The sequence below is a fragment of the Phyllostomus discolor genome, chromosome 7 (genome assembly GCF_004126475.2).
Source record: "Phyllostomus discolor isolate MPI-MPIP mPhyDis1 chromosome 7, mPhyDis1.pri.v3, whole genome shotgun sequence".
Taxonomy (NCBI): Eukaryota; Metazoa; Chordata; class Mammalia; order Chiroptera; family Phyllostomidae; genus Phyllostomus; species Phyllostomus discolor.
The window spans coordinates 20,297,267-20,315,705 of NC_040909.2; the positions used below are offsets into that span (position 1 = coordinate 20,297,267).

Genomic DNA, 18,439 nt, shown 5'->3' on the forward strand with positions numbered 1-18,439 from the left:
CAAAATTTATAGAATTGTAAGTTCATACACATGTATAATTTTGAGGGTAACGAGAGAACCTTTTTTTGACTAACTGACCTGACGTGAATGATTTATTCTCTCTAGTCCTCGTTTCTTTATCTGTACAATAGGGGGTTAACCAGGTAGCATTTGGGATCCCTTTTTTAATTCTAGGATTGAATAATTTTTGTTGTCCCTTTAATGAAAATGTCTCAACTACAAAAAAAAAAGCACAAAATTTCATCACGGTCACATTTGTTAGTCCTCTGCAATGCAAAGTATACTGTTTTGTCTTTTCTTTTTCACCACTTACTACTAATACCAAATTTGCTGGTCTCTCATCCATTTGCAGCCTGGGCTACGCTCTTAAAAATTATCATCAGCTGGTGACAATGCTAACCCTAGATTTGTTGTCACTATTTTAATGCTTTTTCAGCGTCAGCTTTCTCTTCTACTGATACATCTGAATTATACATTATTTTCCCCAGGGCATGCTTTTCCAAATGAAATAAAATTTCATTTTCTGTTCTACTTCTAATCCCACTAGATTCCTTGGCTTAAAATATTTATAAATACCACTTTGCATCATTTTTAATAATTTGGCCCCATTACATGTATTATACCTGGTGCGTTTGGGGTTCTGAATTGTGATCACCCATAATGAAGACTTTCTTCTAATACAGTATGCCCCCTTTTGTATGTTTGTCAACTATGGAGAGAAATGACACTTCTTATCTCTCAATAAATAGACAGAATATGAGTTATATAAGTACATATAAAGGACATATTATATAATGGCCCTCAGATTAACCTGCGGGCTCAACTAAGTGCCACATATAAAATGTTTACTGAAGACATTAGGCACCTCTCGATACAAAATCTTCAGGCCAAATTTGGAAATACACAACAATTTCTGAGCCTATTCTTTTATGCAGAAGTAGAGTATGGATTAGGGACCAGTTACAAAAACAATCTCATTTTAGTTGAGCCAGTGGAATGAATTTAATACAGCAACTAGTCACAAATGTTCTGTAAGAGCTAAAAACTGAATGGGATGGTGATAGAGATGAACACAAGCAGGGAGTCACTACCTGCCTAAGGCTGGAGGGACAAACTGGAGAGATGATGTTAACAAAGGCCTTCTCATCCCTCAATGGTGGCTCCCTTAGGCCAAACTGGGCTGGAAGCAGTAGATTGAGAGGGAAGTTAGTGAGGCCCAAACTCAAGGGTTGCTCATTGTGTAGACCCTTTATGCATGGCCCTGGGAGGGCCCTAGCAATTTGTGTACATGGTCATATGTGCAACGTTTGAAGATTATGTTATTTTAACTCATGGTCATGACTGCTGTCTTTCATACTCTGACATCCCTGCCATCATACTTTCTATCATGTTAGGTGGTGTAAGAGTGGCCTGGGCACACTTAGGGGCTGGCTAGAGCAGCTGATTTTAGTTGGTGTCTGGCGGGACCTATGTATGTGGTTCACACTTATATCTGTGTAGAGTGAAGTCTGGTTGTGTTTGCCATAAGCACTGAGGGTGGTAGTACCAGTAAGCATGAGGGGGCACTCCCCCAAAATGGAATTTATTTATAACAAATTGTGTATTTATTCTTACATGTTTAAACTTCAGTCACCTTCAAAGTACTCCCCATTTGATGCAATATACCTAGTGAGACAGTTTTCCACTGCTTAAATTAGTTATTGAATTCATCAGTTTTGATGCCTTTCAGTGCTTCTGCAGTTTTTGTATCACCTCTTCCACATCAGTAAAATGTTTCCCTTTGAGGGTTTTTTTTTTCATCTGGGGAAACAGAAAGTTGCTTGGGGCAAGATTGGGTGGATATGGAGGATGGGGCACGGGGTCACGTCATTTTTGGTCAAAATATGCTGAACACAGCACAGTGTGGGCAGGTGCGCTCATAATCACCCATCATGAAATGGGCAAAAGCTCTGAAAGAGTCTTCCAGAAATATTCACTGGAGCTGAACACAGCCCCTCACAATGACTTCAGCTGGTCCACTGATACAGGTGGGTTCCTCACCTCGTGGGGGAAGCCTGTACCACAGGGGCCCATCCTCCAGAAGATAATTCCATTTTGGGGGGAGTCCCCCCTCATACACAGAGGCTGAAGATGCTGGATGGCACACAGACATCAGACTGTCCCACACTCCTAAGAATTCTCCTACACTTTGCATGACTTTGAATGTCCTATCAGACATTCAGGTGATGAAGGTTTTTCATGGTGTCAGAGTGGCCTGCAGTAAAACACGCCAGCTCACTGTGTCATTTTACCTGGTTTCATGTCAGAGGTCTTAACTCAAGGACAGTACTGAAACCCGGGTGGTGACAACGTAAAAAAAACTTAAGCTGCACTAAAACCTTACTGCTTTTCCTTGAAAGCAACTCAACAGAGGCTTGCCCACCATTGACAAGGATCCTATAAATGTATATAACCACATTAATGAGAAATTGAGAATAAAACTTTGCTAAATTAATAATAAAGTTATCCCAATCAGCATACTGAATTATATTTTTTTTTTCTGTAAAAATTATTGGCATAGGGAGAAAAAAAGTATAAATTAAAGACTCTAGGAAAATATTATGAGAAACATACCTCAATAGCTAACTAATAAAATATGATCTTCTCCAGCTTTTTATTTTTTGTCTGTTCTGTTTTTCCTCATTCTAAGTCAATTTTTAAAATTTCTAATTTGCTGTGATTTTTTCCTATTTAAACATTCCCTTTTGTATGTAATCCTGTGTTTATAATTTTGAATTGTTTTTATGTAAGAGGGGTTCCCAAATTGCATAAACCTCAGGCCCTACAAGTCAGCCGACGCAGGAGCTTGAGAATGTATTCATAGCAGGTGCCTTGTGTGACACAGAGTGGAATGGGGGAAGGATGGGGGTAAATCCAAGAGCCAATGGGCAGAAGGAGGGCACTTGAGGAGGACACAGTTTCTCTGTGAAGGTAGAAAACCAGACGTGGAAGTTACACAACCAGAGATAATGGCTGACATCATACCAGGAAATGCAGGAAGCCCAGCTGCTTCCTACACTGAGCACATGCACCCCAGCTCACGCTGCCAAAGTGCTGATGCTGGGTTTTGAATGGTACCACTATGGCATCTGATATAGCTTTTCCCAGAGGTGCAATGTAGCTCTTGCACAACGAACCACACACACACGCTTTCCTTTGAGTAGCTGTGAAATCCAAGTCTGGTTCATCTCCAATTCACTGGAGGAGACAGAGTCACTCACTTGTGCTGTAGATGCTAGGGAGGTTTGGAAAACATGTGGGTTTCCTTATCCTTGTGAGATGGGAACTTAACAAAGAAAGACATAATGTTGAAAGAAAGAAAATACCCCAAATATCCATGGTAAAATGAAATCAAATGAAAGCTTAAGGAGTGAAAGCAACCTGCCCACATTCATACAGATAAAGCTGGGAGGCTGCCTCCAGACCCGGGGACACAAATTCAAATGCCTGCAGAATCCCATGAGTGCTGCGGTGGAGTAGGAAAAAGAAATAACAGCACAGGTGTGTGGAGAAATCTCAGCTAATATCCTTGGACTCCAAGACTGGGGATAACAGAGTGGGAGGGCCTACGGCAAACTGGAGCGCACATGTCTGTAGGGAGGGATGGCGGTTCCTAAGCTCTTGCTGATGATGGCCATGCGGGAACTCTGGCCAGTGAGACAGATATGCTGACTTTAAAACAGAGAACCAAAATCTTGATCTGACTGGGAAATGGCATGCTTTTAAAGGTTGTCAAAATGTTGAAAAACTTTTTAAGTATGATTTGGGCCAAAATTGTGCAAGCTCATCTGCTACTGGATTATGACCTCAGGCTTCTGTTTGCAGCTTCTTCTTTGGAGTGAGCCCTTGCCCACTGAATTACACGGCCTCCCTCCTTCAGTGGACAGCATGTTATAAACCCACCATTATCTCCTAGGCCTTGCCTTGCCTTTAATACTTGGCCAGGCCAGAGTTAGAAGAACTGTTTTTGTTCTGACTTCATTACTTTTTAGCTGCATAATCTTGAGTGAGCCCTTTAACTTCTCATAATATTAGTTTCTCATCTGTAAAATGAAGATTTAAAAAAAATACCCACTCTTGTCTACCTCCCAGGGTTGTGATGGAAATCAAATAAAACAACAGATCTGAATATGTTTTGAAAACTATCAAGGTCAACAATAAAGTCAGTATATTATTTTAATGATGACCTTAATGTTCCAAAAGCTAATTAGCCCAAATCTCTCCTTTTCATTTATAGAAAATAACATAGTAATTTTTCTTCTGTGTCCAATTCTATCCTCCTCCTCCTTGGCATTTCAAAACTGATTGCCTTGAATTCACTAAGTTCATTAACCACTTCCCCTCATGCCACAGGAAACAACTCCCAGCTTCCGTTTGAACACAGCATTTATTTTTTCACATCTCTCCCTAATTCATCCTTCCTTCTTCCCTTCCTTCCTTCCTTCCTTCCTTCCTTCCTTCCTTCCTTCCTTCCTTCCTTCCTTCCTTCCTTCCTTCCTTCCTTCCCTTCTTCTCCTTCTAACCGTGTACAACAGTAATGAGTTTTGTTTTCACTTGAATTTGTCTTTGGAGACTGGAAACTCTCCGGCCTGCACGAGGAGACGAAATTACTGAGGAGGTCAATGGAGAGCTGGCGGGTGGGGTGCAGCTTGAGTGGGCATATCCATATCCCCCACTGTCATTCCTGACATTTTTTGAGAGTTTGTGTCGTGAGCCTGAACTGTCTATGTACCATATGTGCCCTGGGGAAAGCCATTCTCATTGGAAGCCAAAACAAACCCATCACTTATATGAAGAACAGAACCCATTTGGCAATGGTGTTCCTTTCCGTATTGCCCTTCCCCAGACGTTTTGTCGAAGTGCAATGACAGGCTTAAGCCTCACCCCCAGTTTCCCCGGGGGGAAGCCCTCAATTGACCCATTTATATCGATGTGGCAATATCTGCCACCAACACAGGGAATGTCCAGGGAGGTACATCTATAATTTGATACTGTAGCTATTGTTAATTAAATAGAAACTGTAAACAAAAGGAGAATCTGTGATAAGCGGAAAAGGCCCAGATCATCAGAGCTCTTCTTCCTCCCCGCCCCCCCCCCCCCCCCCCGCCCCCAGCTATGGGAGGCTTTTTTGATCGAAAGGGAAATGAAGATATCCTTCACTACAGACCTGGGTTGTATGGGTGGCTGGTGCTTTATCTTTCAAAATTTATATCAGTGGAGTCTTCCAATTATTGTTCACACAGGGTTGGTCAGAATCTGGTCCCTACTCCCACTGTCTGATCTTGCCAGGTGAGACACCATTCTGTTTTCACAATACACCACATTCCCTCTCTCTTTGCCTTCCCTGACATTGTTCTCCTGTCTGATACATCCTCCATCTTCCTAGAGTCTATATGGCTTCCAAGCTGGGCACTGGTCCCACATCCTTGTGAAGCCTTCCTTGGTCCCCCTCTTCCCCATTTCATCTCCCTTTCCCTCACTCTGACCCAGAATGTCACACCTTATGTCGTGTCCTGGTACCTGCCAGTCTCATCTGTCTAATTAAACTTTCAGTTTAGGCCATTGTGTATACTTCCCTCATTTCTAGAGTGGCTAGTCCAAGGCGGAGCTTGGCACAGAATAGTAGCTCAGTAAAAAAAAATTGATTTACATGCAAATTCTGGCCTTGTGAGTTTTACCACAAGTGTAACTGCTTATATCTCTGAGCTCCCAGGGCTGGAGAGCATCAGAGGAAAAGCATTTGAGCAGACACAGGTGCTCATGGATGTAACACTTCCTGGGGAAGCAGTGAGCATCCTGTTTCTGAAAGCATTCAAGTAGGCACTGGGCTTTGTTGGTACACATGGTATAGAGTGGATTGAAGCACCGTTGAAAATGGGTAAAGGAGACAGTGGCCCAGAGAGGCAAAGTGGTCAGTCCAAAGTCATACAGCAGGAACATGGCAGCACTATCACTTACTTAAACCGTGGTGCTTCTGCTCAAAGCCAGGATCCTCTCTAATGTCCTCCCTGACAATCACACATCTGAAGACACTCGGGCTGCATGTGCTGCCTTCTGTCTGCCACGGTGTATTTGGAGGAGTCCAGACCTAATGTAGCATTTACATGAAAGGATCAAACCCTCTATTTCTACAAGAGGGGAGACTGTTGTTTTGTCACTGTGATAGCCCAAGTGCTTTTCACATAGTAAGTACTAAACAAGAGTTGCCCAATGTTGAATGAATGACTGATTGGAAAATGTGGTTTACAGTCAGACAGGTTAGGCTACATTGTAAAAACAGTCCCCAAATCTCAGCCACCTATAAAATCGAAGGATTATTTCTTACCCAGGTTCCATGTCCATCCTGACTTAGGAGGGGACGGTTCCATGTCACCTTATTCTGAGACACAGACTGATAAAACAGCCACCATCTTCAATGCTGCTGGTCACCATGCCAGAGAGGGTTCTGAACTGGCATTTACCATATTTTGCCATGTATAATGAGCTCCGCTATACCACATGCACCCATGTTTATGGTCCAGACTTTCAAGAAAAAAATCTTTCATTTCAATTTTTTAATTAAATTATTTATTTATTTATATTTAGAAACAAAACCAATTGCCATATCTGAGGGCATTATTTTGTATACAGACCTCATTACTGCTTTCTAGAGTTATGCTTGTAACACATAAGCATAAATAAAAGAATTAAAAACACTTATATAGATATAGAATTAGTACTACCCATACATATAATGCGCATCCTTATTTTTCCCTCAAAAATTTGGGCAAAAAGTGCTCATTATACACAGCAAAATATGGTAAATGCTTGGCCTGGAGCGACACGCATCACTTCCACATTCACAATTCACTGGACAGAGGGCATCATATGCCCCACCCCCAACCGTAAGCAGCCATAAGAGTAATTTTACCGCATTGCCCAAGCAGGTGTAGAACAGCGTTTGTGACTCCTATTAAGTGTCTTTGCTTTTAGTTTCTTCCCTCCCATTTGAAGTAAACTAGGTTAGAGAAGAGTAACTCTCTAAAAGGAGCCACCCTTCCCATGGGTAGGTGAAGAGAGAAAGCATTAGAGACATTTGTTTTAGTCTTTCCCAGTTAAGGATCAGTTCTCACGTGTTCAGGTATCAGGTTTCATTGTAAAAGCAAAGTCACAGTTCAGGCAGGTAAAAAAATGACAAAAGTAGGAAAAATAGAAAGATAATTTGTGATACGTCAGTTGATGTTAGGGACTGAATGTTTGTGTCCCTTTCGCCCCCTCCTCCACACCTCCACCAATTCATATGGTGAAGCCCTAACTTCCCATGTGATGCTAACTGGAGGTGGGCTTTGGGGAGGTGGTTAGGTTTAGATCAGGTCAGGTCAGGAGGGTGGGCTCCTCGTGCTGGAATTAGTGCCTTTATTAAAAGAGGAAGACAGAGAGATCTCTCTCTCTCTCTTCATGTATACACATCACGGAAAGGCCATGCAAGGACACAGCAAAAAGGCAGCTGCCTACAAAGCAGGAAGTGGGCTCTCATCAGAAACCAAATCTGCCAACACCTTGATCTTGGAATTCTCAACCTTCAGAACTATGAGAAAAATATGCCTGTTGTTTAAGCCACCTAGACTGAGTCTACCAAGGCAGTTTATTTCATGCCTCGTCTGAATCAACAGTGAGATGTAGTCTCCTCAAAGGCAAACTAAATTTTACTTTACAGTAACAGAAAGAGAACCGCGAGAATGATGGAGGTAATGATCCTACCTAACTCCACACCGGTAGAACCACAGCCGGAATATTGCATTAGCACATGGCGATAAATAATACATCCAGAGGAACGGGGCTGGATTGGCAAAGGACTCACTACTCTGCCATAAAAGGAACAAAGAAAGTAAACTGGAGTACCTGTTGAAGAAGGAAATGCTCGGGGAGAAAATAACAGTCGTTCTCAATGCCTGAATGGTGATTGTGTGCAAGAGGGCTCGTGCACGTCTGTCTGTATGTCTGCAAAGCAGAGGAGTCCAACCAATGGAAAGAATCTTTAAGAAGATAGATTTTTATTTTACACAAAGAAGAATCCCTAACAGAACTATCAAAATACAGAATGGCATGTTTGGGGATTTGGTAGTTTTCTCAATACAGGAAATGTTATTGAGGGTAATCAAACATCAGTCAGTTGGGAAATAGGATTAGGGGATCTCTAGGATTTCACCTCGTTCCGAAATCCATGGTTTTAAATTCATGATTTAACCCTCTCTTATGCTTATGGCTCAGGACACAGCTCTGAAAAACAGCAGTGCCTACTCTGGGCCACCATAATGCAGGAGGATATTTTGAAGAAACACAATACCCGAGGGCATAGACTGGCAAACATTTTTGCCAAGGGTCAGACAGTAAATATTTTAGGTGTTGTTGGCCATAGTCTCTATTGCAACTTCCCTACTCTGCCATTGTAGTGCAAAAACAGCCATAGACAGTGTGTAAACAAATAGAGGGAGCTGTGTTTCAATAAAACTTTATTTACAAAAGCAGGTGTCAGGTCGGATTTGGTTCATGAATCATAGTTTGCCCACTCCTCTGTGATGCAGAGAAGGATTCTAGCTAGAGAAGCTGCTTATCCAAGAAATCTACACTCTACGAGTGCCTCCTCCTCCTTCTCGTAATAAAGACACTGAAGCCAAAATGTCAGAGGATCTACTCGTCCCTGTCCAAAGACAAGGAAACTCAATAGCCCCTGGCTTAGCAAGAGGTAGAGAGAAAGCTCTGAAGAAAGCACAAATATTTCTGATAATGGCTGGAAAACACAGGAGAGTAGAGCGAAAGAAAATGGGTTTTCAGGAAAGATACTTTTGCTTGATTTTCAAACCTGGCTCATGGTACATTGTAAGAAAAGAAAAACTGCAGGCAGAGATGCCATCAAGACATTCACATGTTGGTCCAGGGACTTTGGAAATTGGCAGTAACGATGTAACAAAATCAAGACTGTGCCAGGAACTTACGTGGCCATATTCTAGTTATTAACTAACTTGGAAGAACAGCTAATAGGTGCTGTCAATGATTCCTGGACACAGTAAGACCAGACCTAGGTCCCCGACCCTAGCAGAATGTGAAGGAATGAGTCTTAGCCGGATTAGCTTAGCACGCCGCCTCCACAGGCCTGGACAATGCAAGTGTGAACATCTATGCCTCTCACTGAGGATGAAGCCAAGACAAGCAGACAATTAAAACCAATAAATGGCTTTTGATTTAAACTAAGAATAATGTTCAGCCCCTCCCCCCGGCTATCAGCATGTTTAGCTCATAATCAGGCATTATTATAATGGTATGCAAATTGCAGAGACGGCAGACATTCTTTCCAACTATGTTTTCATTAAAGATTCAGCTTTTTTTCTTCCCTCAGAATAATAGTAAATGACATGCGAACTTCATATGAACTATAGGTCATGAAAGGATTTAGTATTGGCATTTTTAATCTAAAAAGTCTGGTGCTGGAAAATCAATATGTTTCAGTTGCCGCATTCGAATGCAATTTTCCTCATGTAACAGGGTTTCTTTCTTTCCTTCTTTCTTTCCCTTTCTTAGTCTCTTTTTTTTTCTTCAAGAATGAATAATTCCTGGTTTTTCTATGAAACAAGCCGCCGTATTATAAGGTAATGACATCAATAACACATTACATGTAAACAGAAAATGAACAAAAAATCATTCAAGGCCCTTTTGAAACTGGAGTGCTTTTCATCAGCACTATTACAGGTTCCATTCACATTATCGGATTGAACCATCCTGCATAACCGAGGTGCTGACAAGTCCTGATTACCCAATAACTCCTGTATCCCTTTCAGGCAGGTTCACGGAGAGGACAGGAATACCAGGCCTTGCTGGGGGGCAGCCGGCCTGCCACGGAGACCCAATCAATGAAACTCAATGCTTTCTCACTCCCCTTCGCCAAAAGTGGGGTGCTATACTTCCTGATGTGTAATTGGCCTTTCCTTCCCATGTTCTCAGTTGAATCAGATAACGACTGTTTAGAATACAGTTGAGGAGGGGCCAGGCTAAGCCTTTGAAACTCTTTCTCCCAAATACTTACAAAAGGCTCTGGATGGGCCACCTGAGTGTCACTTCAGTACAGAGTCAACAGAAAGAGCTGTTCTAAGCAACAGACACTCAGGACAGAGTGGGTACTGCACAGGCTGAATCACTTGACTGTTTGCATATTTCCAACAACCAATCGTGTAATTGCTCTTGATGCCTCACACGTGAGTTACTCCACTACCAGGCTATCTGAAGACCCTTCTCCGTTGTTTCTGATTGCATACCACTGGGCGATACTATACTCCTTCTCAGGGAGTTCTGCTTGAAGCCCAAGCTCTTTCTGCCACTCAACCAATGGGACTTCTCCCTCCTCACAGGGTGGGGAGTGTGGTGGACCCTGTCACTCAGGTGTGGGAATAACCAAAGCCATCAACCTGGCAGGCCCACCTGATGTTTGCAAGCCAAGGATGATCCTTCTAAAGGCAGAAGTTCTGGGCTGAAAGGACCATGGTTCCCTTTTTCTAGACAACTTTTTCACCCTTGGCCAGGAACTGCAGCCCGCTGCTTGTGGGGCAGCCGTGAGCACAGCCAAGCCAACCTTTAAACAAGCAAACTGTGGTTTTGCCTTTTGGGTGGTATATCACCATATATTTGACGTAATCTTCAGCTTGGGAGGGATCATATTTTTAAAACAAATTTCTTGGCTTCCAGCTTGGCTCTGGGATGTTGCTGTCTGAGCAACTTGGGCTTCCCTAATTAATGCTGGCTCCAGCCTTTTTTTTTCTTTCCTTTTTTTTTCCTTCCTTAAAACCTTTTCTCCAACAGTTAAAGTCACACACGGATACACTTGCAAACATAAAACAACAAATAGAGCACTGGGCTCCTTACTAAAACATTTGAAATTGAAATGAGGGTCTGACAGTGTGGCCTGTAGCACAATTTAGTGTATCCTCTGTCTAGAAGCAGGGTGGGGCAGCGGTCAAGGGCACGAACTAGGTTTATATCCCAGCTCACCACTTGCTGGCTGTGTACTTTGTGAAAGTCTCGTAACCCTTTGTGCCTCAGTTTCCAAACATGTAAAACATGTCAAAGAACAGTGTCTCATACAGAGTAAACACTCATTAAATGTTAGCTATTCTTATGAATGTGAGTAACAAAACTCTACAGAGAAAGTCTGACCTGCTAGTGTGTCTTGGCAGAACTTGATGGATTTGAGATTTCATTCAAGAGGTGATGAGAGCCATCAAAGAGCTCTGAGTACGGGAGTGCCACAACTGCGATTACATCTAAGGATCGCTCTGGCGACATGCGGAAGCCAGTCTGCAAGGGCAAGAGTGGGAGCAGGGAGACTCATCGGGGGATTATTACAAAAACCCAGGTGGGATGAAATGGAGCCTTTGGACTTGAGGAGGCGGGCAAAGCACTGGTTAGATTCTGGATGACTTTCAAGATGGAGGCCGTAGACTTGTGGCAGGGTTAGATGTTGGGCATGACGGAAGGACAGAGCCAAAGATTACTCCAAATGGAGTTGATCAAGGTCAGTGAAAAAAGCCCAGAAGCGTACAGATGAGAGGCAAGCTGAATAATGAAGAAACAGACCATTTTAGGTGGTCTAAAGAGATAATACTAAAGCACTGTAGGTTCTGATGGATGGAGAAGAGAGGTGGGTAGGTTCAAAAAGATGGGCAAACAGAGAGGATTTGAAGGACATTCAAACCAGAAGGAAAAGCTTGAACAAAGGTTCGGGAATGAAATGAATAGTTAATGTCAAGTAAAGAGGAGACTAGCATAATCGAATCAAGCAGCTTTGCTAAGAAGCAGTAAAAATAAGACTAAAGGAGTCCGTTGCAGCTGGGCTTTGAAAGGCCTTGACTTACTCCTGCCCAGTAACAGGCTGAGCATCTGGACCCTTGGCTTCTAGGTTCAGCCATGATCTGTGTATCGCAGAAGAGGCCACTTTATTCTCTACACCCCTGGGGGGTTGTAAATGTACCACCAGAGATATGTTATGAGAACTCTCAGCTCTTACAGCTGATATTGGATCATCCAAAATTTAAAGATTAATCATTTATATGAACGCTATTTGACTCCACATTTAGACAGTGGAACACATTTTCTGTGCTGAATTTTAATAACCTAGATTCAACACAATGTGTGCTCTTGGTTATGTAATTAACAAAGCAAATTTATATTTTGCATTTGTGCCATTTACTATATGCAGCGCATTTCTGGGTGCATTAAGCACTGACACTCGAATGAACCATTCAGGGCCATAGATGCAAAGCCACTTATAGTCTAGTTCACGTGCAATTTAAAGGATTTTTCAGGAGTAATTTTTTTCTATTCTCAATTTTTTGCTCTGGATATCAGAATGTAGATCTTGCCTAAGATGCCAAGTCGCTCCAAGCCCTAGTTCACAGTCTTGGAATCACCTGGGGAGTTTTAAAAAGGAGTGCCTCCACACGGTCTGATTTAACTGATCTCAGAGGAGGGCTGCGCGTCAAGATTGTCAAAATCTCCTGGTGTGAGTCTAATGTGCAGCCAGGTTTAAGAACCACTCACGTTCCTTTTGCCTATTTTAAGGCTATTTTATTTTTAAGATTAGCAAAGGAGGGGTGTGCATGTACCCATATTACTGAGGCCAAGGGGGTTAAATGTGTCTTCTCTCACGTCTCCAGGTGCCTGCAGCAGACGTGAGATGGACATGGGAGGAAGTGCCATGCTCTGTTTTTCTGGAACTTTGGGGCTGGTCTGTGTTGTTTTTCACACCAGGTACCACTCAGTCTCAGGATTGTACTGGCTGGGACCTGGCCTTGTTAAACCAGGGGGCCACCCACAGTCACACTGTATCCTTGAACCCTGAGCTCTGCAATCTGCAATTATGGAAAAAAAACCCCAAGACCAAACAAAATAAAATAAAATGCAAACATTCTGCCAGGCTGGCCGGGGGCTCTATGGGGTTCAAAATAACCCTGTTGAAATTCTGCCAGTGATTGCGGTAAGTTGTTATTGTATTGGGGTTTCACAAAGAAGGAAACCTGAGCATCTAAAAGACCCATTTATGGAGGGAAGAGAGGCGATGAGCACCAACCACCATGCAGAAATCATTTTTACTTGATGAGTGTTCAACCGTGGGGTGGGTGCCGGCTAGTGTCTGCCCTGCTAAAGATCATAGGGACTGGAGAGAAAAGCTAGATAGAGACAGGATGGGGTCTTCATTTTGGCAATTATTCAGCCTTTTGTTTTACTCCCTCTTTGGGCTAGCTCAAAAATATTAATTGAAGCTCAGTCTTGCTAGGCTTCTCAAATATTATGTTCTAGCTTGATTGTAGTTGTTACCGAACAGAAAGTCCTATGACAAAGTTCATCAACAGGGGTTCATTGTTAAAAGGATTTGCCCCCAGATTAAAGGGGCGTGGCAAATTTGTGAGGACAGAATCAGTGTCAAATGTCTTTGCTTCTCAGGACACAATCTCTCTGAGCTCAAGATTTCTCATCTGCAAATGGAGATGATAGTTACTGAAGTTCTTCAAGGTGTCCTAGGCTTCGGGGCTGGAACTGCTGTGCGTGCCACGTGGCTGTTCGTGGCTCCTGGGAAAGAACTGAAGGGAATATGTTCAGGCTCTGATGACCATGGAGGGTCAGAGTCCCTCTAAGGAGAGCACAGAGCCTGCCATTCAGACTATCTTCTAGACCAGCCTGCTTCACACTTGGGAAATGAGGATATAAAAAAAAAATGCTGAAAAAGGCCCCTAGCCCCACAAACACTCTCTCTTACACACACACACATGAATTTTGTGACGTGGACAGCAGCGGGCTACCACCCAAATAACAGAAGTGCAGGAGAAGAATGATTCTCATAGGACCTGGTATGATCTCCGTGAGGTGCAGCCCAGCTTTGGTGAGAACTCACTTTTTTCTTCTAAGAGTTTAGATGAGATAGAATTCGCATAACATGAAAGTCACCTCTTTGAAGTGTACAATTTAGTGCTTGTAAGCACATTCACAGAGTTGTGCGACCATTCCACTCTAATTCCAGAACATCACTGTCGGCACTGGGATCGTGGTGGTGGAGAAACACCCTGCGGCAGCCTCGGAAACAGCGGAGACGTCAGCTGCTGCCATCGTTGAAGAAACCAAGCAGAAGAGCAGGAAAATGGCCCACATGGGGGACATAGGCAGGCATATATTAGATACCCGCAGGAGATGCCAGGAAATTACTTTGTGCATGGGGAGGGACTCCCGGAAACAGTCAGCATTAAAGGGGGGACTAGAATCCTATAAAGAAATTCCATCAGAAATTCCATCAGATAAATATTGGCAGGCGTAGCCTGGGGAGATACGAGGATTAAATGAGACGATGTACATAAAAATTACCTAACACAGAGACACTCATGTGAAAGGCTCTCTTATGTTCCCTGAATACATATCCGAAGGCGGAAAGAACTAGCTTGGTCTTCCTGCTTAGGTGTCCATATTGGTCAGGGACACCAAAGGGGATGCACTGTCAACCTACACAGGCGGGCATCTTATAGTCAGTCCTGTCTTCCCTGAATAACCATTATGGCCTCCCCTTCCTAAGCCTTTCTGACCCCACGACAGGAAGCATTGTCTCCCTCCATTCTTCTCAGAGGACACCCCACTTACAGGGGTCCCTGCAGGATTTCTCTACTGTGGGACCTTGTCCCTTTGGCCTCCTGAATGGACCCAGGAGCACATCAGACGTGGACAGTCATATTCTCTCTTCTAGAACAGGAAATGAATGGTTCAGAGACTAGACTGTCTCAGTGAATGGTCTGTCCAGGAGACCACATGGGGTGAGAAGCCATTAAGAGACCATCTTTTGTACCAGAGAGCATTTTACATGCTGTGAGAAATCAGGGTATCAAGCCCTGGCTGGAGTAGCTCAGTGGATTAAGCATGGGCTGCGAACCAGGCATTGCAGGTTCGATTCCCAGCCAGGGCACATGCCTGGGTTACAGGCCATGGCCCCCAGCAACTGCACATTGATGTTTCTCTCTCTCTCTCTTTCTCCATCCCTTCCCTCTCTAAAAATAAATAAATACATCTTTGAAAAAAAAAAAGAAATCCGAGTATCTTCGGGACACGTTCGACAAAGCATAATCTAGAAGTTGTGCCACATTTTGCAGCATCTTAATCATTTTTCCACATCGAGAAGCATGTGTTTGTGCTGAACAAATTATAATGCAAGGATGCTTTGTAGAAAACAGTGTCATCTTTGTCATGTGAGAGAGTGTCTATGAGAAACAATGCCGCATCGATAATGGAAGCACGGGTTAAATTTAGAGCAGTGATTCTCAAGTGATTTCGTGTGGTATCTTACTAAGGCATAAACTATGTATCTATGAAGACTGCTGAAATGAATAGTTTGGTGTTGAAATCACATCAAATGAACTAAAAATCAATTTGATATATATCTAATGCCATGCATAGCTGTAATTATACTTAATGGCAATTAGCCTTAAACGCAAACTATTCAGGTGGATTCATACAATTATGAGGACTTTTCCACAGTCAGCTGTGAGGAGGGGGCAAATGAGCCTTAAAAGGGAGAGACAAAAGAATGAGTATTTCCTAGTCTTTAATTTCCTTTACCAAAATCTTTTAAATTTTTTTTTGGTGCCACAGACACTTAGTAGGCTGGTGAGGACTGTGAACCCCTTTTCTGGAATAATGTTCCATGACATAAAATATATAGAAGGAAACCAGGTTTATTAAAAGAGATTTAAAATATTTTTTAAAATATGTGATATGTTCCTCTTTATTAACTCATTAAATAATACATTCGTGGTAGCTTTTAACAATCAGCACAACTTTGGAATAGTGATAAGCACAAATACTATTATGGGATATTATAATAATTTAGATGTGATATGAAAAAAGATCATAGATGCTGCTAATAGGATCACATTTGGTTGCTTTCATTCATAATCCTAAATTTCAGTTAGGAGTGACTGATAACAAAGATATAATTTTTTCTTTTTTTTAAGACTTTATTTATTTATTTTTAGAGAGAGAAGGAAGGGAGACAGAGAGAGAGAAACATCAATGTGCGGTTGCTGGGGGCCGTGGCCTGCAACCCATGCATGTGCCCTGACTGGGAATCGAACCTGCTATGCTTTGGTTCACAGCCCGTGCTTCAATCCACTGAGCTACGCCAGCCAGGGCGATATAATTTTTTTCCATGTCAAAGCTGACTGATCATCTAAGTTTATGTTAAGAAGCCCGTCTTGAAGGGAAAGCCAAAAGCAATTAGCCATCATTCTCCAGTAAATGTAGCATGAATCACAACTGTTTTCCTATTACCTAAAACTGAGCTAATACATTGATTTTTTCTTTAGAATAAGTCACCCTAGTGCCATATGCCAGAACGCTGTTTGGATAACTACAGGAGTCCATGACATCCATGAGGGGAAGGGTGTTCCCCTAGATGTGCTGTGAACATTAAGACCATCAGACATGGCCACCTTAATACAAGGCCCCACGTGGCGGCAGCTGCAGGGACACAGATTCTCCAGTTCTCTCCGGGCCTGTGGAATCAGGACTGATTCCTTTTGTCTGAGTAAACCTTTAGTAGTTCTTGGACAACTTGGGGAGAGTTGAAGAGGCCTCCAACTCCTGGAATCAGGTTGTGTATAGCGGTTATTGGAAAGCGGTTGGGAAGAAGCTGGGAAGTTTTGCTCCTCCTTAGAATCAGCAGACCCCATGCATCCAGCCTACTGGAGCACCCAAAACCAAGCTAGGTGATGACAAGGGCCCACACGTCTAATGTTGGTGTCCCAGCTGGGACTGGAATTCAGAGACTGGCCTAAACTCACCACTACACCAGTCCCTGTCCTGAGACTTGATCCTGAGACAGACACACGATGAATAGTTGAATTAAAGGAGCATGGGAACTGTGCATGCTGGTTCTTCATTACTGCCTCTAAGCCTGATTTTTAAGCCTATACTAGATGAAAAGATCTGGTAGCAGCTCTTCATAAAATTATATGAGTGTTTACATAGTCAAAATGGTCCTTTTGTAAGCTGCACAAATAAAGACTATTACTCCCCCACCCCGAATCTTGGCTTTGAAGAAAGAACACATGCTTAGCTGTCCTTTGTCCTATAATACAAAAGAAAAGCCCCTTTCTGTGGAATATTTGAATCATGCACTGGCAGTTTCTCAAGGTAAACAGAGTAAATTAAAAATTAATGTTTCTCATATGTATACACACGCATGTAAGAGAATGCGTGCCTCACCAGGCAGTAAAAGCAGGGGAGCCATCCGTCATTACAAAAAGCCACTAAAAAAGTGGAAATGGGAGGACAACATCAAAAAATTATGAAAACAATCTCCTGGATAAAGATAAATGTTCTTTCAGTGATTCTTCTTGTCTAATTAATCCCATGCGTGAGACCAGACAGAAGGATGAGGGGGGAAGAAAATGGATCAACTCTTGCTTTTAATAGGGGAGAAAACAAAAGGAAAAAATATAATACTTTACAGTTCTGATATCTTAGAGGAAAGGAAAAACCCCACAAAGATCTGCTTTTCCTGCATGATTATCTTCTCCTCACGAATTAGGTTTCTGATAAAAGCTGTTTCAGATTACAAGAAAACACAGCAGCCACGGTTCCGATGAGTTCCTACTACATTACATCTCTTTGGAGAAGGCAGGAAAGCCTTCGGCCAGTCCAAACCCAACATCAAATGAAAAGTAAACTATAGTTGAGAAAAATGAAAAGTGGCTTCTGAAGCTTCAGTTTTTTTTTTCAATTGTAATGTCAGAGGTAGGCAGGGGGAGGCTGGAGGTTTAGATGAGTTGATGACAAGCTCCTTTCTTTCTCTTGTAGTTTATGTTTTAGTTATTAGTCTGATTCTTCTGCAAGTGGGAATTCTAGACCTTAATTCCCCTTCACTGTCCTAGGCCAGTTTTTAACCATTTGAGAAAGCAATGAACTCTCTCTTCAGAAAGACATATACTTACTTAGACATGTAGAGCTCTCACATGTACACATGTATGACCTTGTAAGAGCTCCACATATGTAGATCTTAGGATAGTCACATGCCTCTGTGATGGGATACAGAATAATAGGTCACAGAGGTCAGATAAAGGGCCTGGGTCTAGGTACAAAAGCCATTTTACTTTTCCTGCAGACCATAGAAATACAGGAAGTGCAAATTCTACACACAACTCAAGAGTCTCCAGGAACCAGCTTGGTCCATGGGTCTCAGGGACCTCCCATGATATTGGAAGAAATATCTCCTTGCTCCTATAAAATAGCTTCTCCAGAAAGGCTGGGGATGATGTAATAATGAGATGTTTTCTTCACTTAAACATATTATGGGTTCCGGCAAGAAGGCAAGCGTAACAGGACTTCCAAATGACAA

The 18,439-nt window shown here is 42.6% G+C and overlaps 1 protein-coding gene and 1 long non-coding RNA gene across 2 annotated transcripts in view; one reads left to right on the forward strand and one right to left on the reverse strand.

Moving 5' to 3' along the window:
- The window catches only part of RARB (retinoic acid receptor beta), a 359,212-nt gene that overhangs the window by 244,957 nt on the left and 95,816 nt on the right, over nucleotides 1-18,439 (reverse strand). The window lies entirely within an intron of this gene.
- Nucleotides 13,550-17,432, forward strand: LOC118501583. The gene is made up of 2 exons (XR_004904206.1): nucleotides 13,550-13,945; nucleotides 16,407-17,432. It is a non-coding gene; the product is annotated as an uncharacterized LOC118501583 (long non-coding RNA).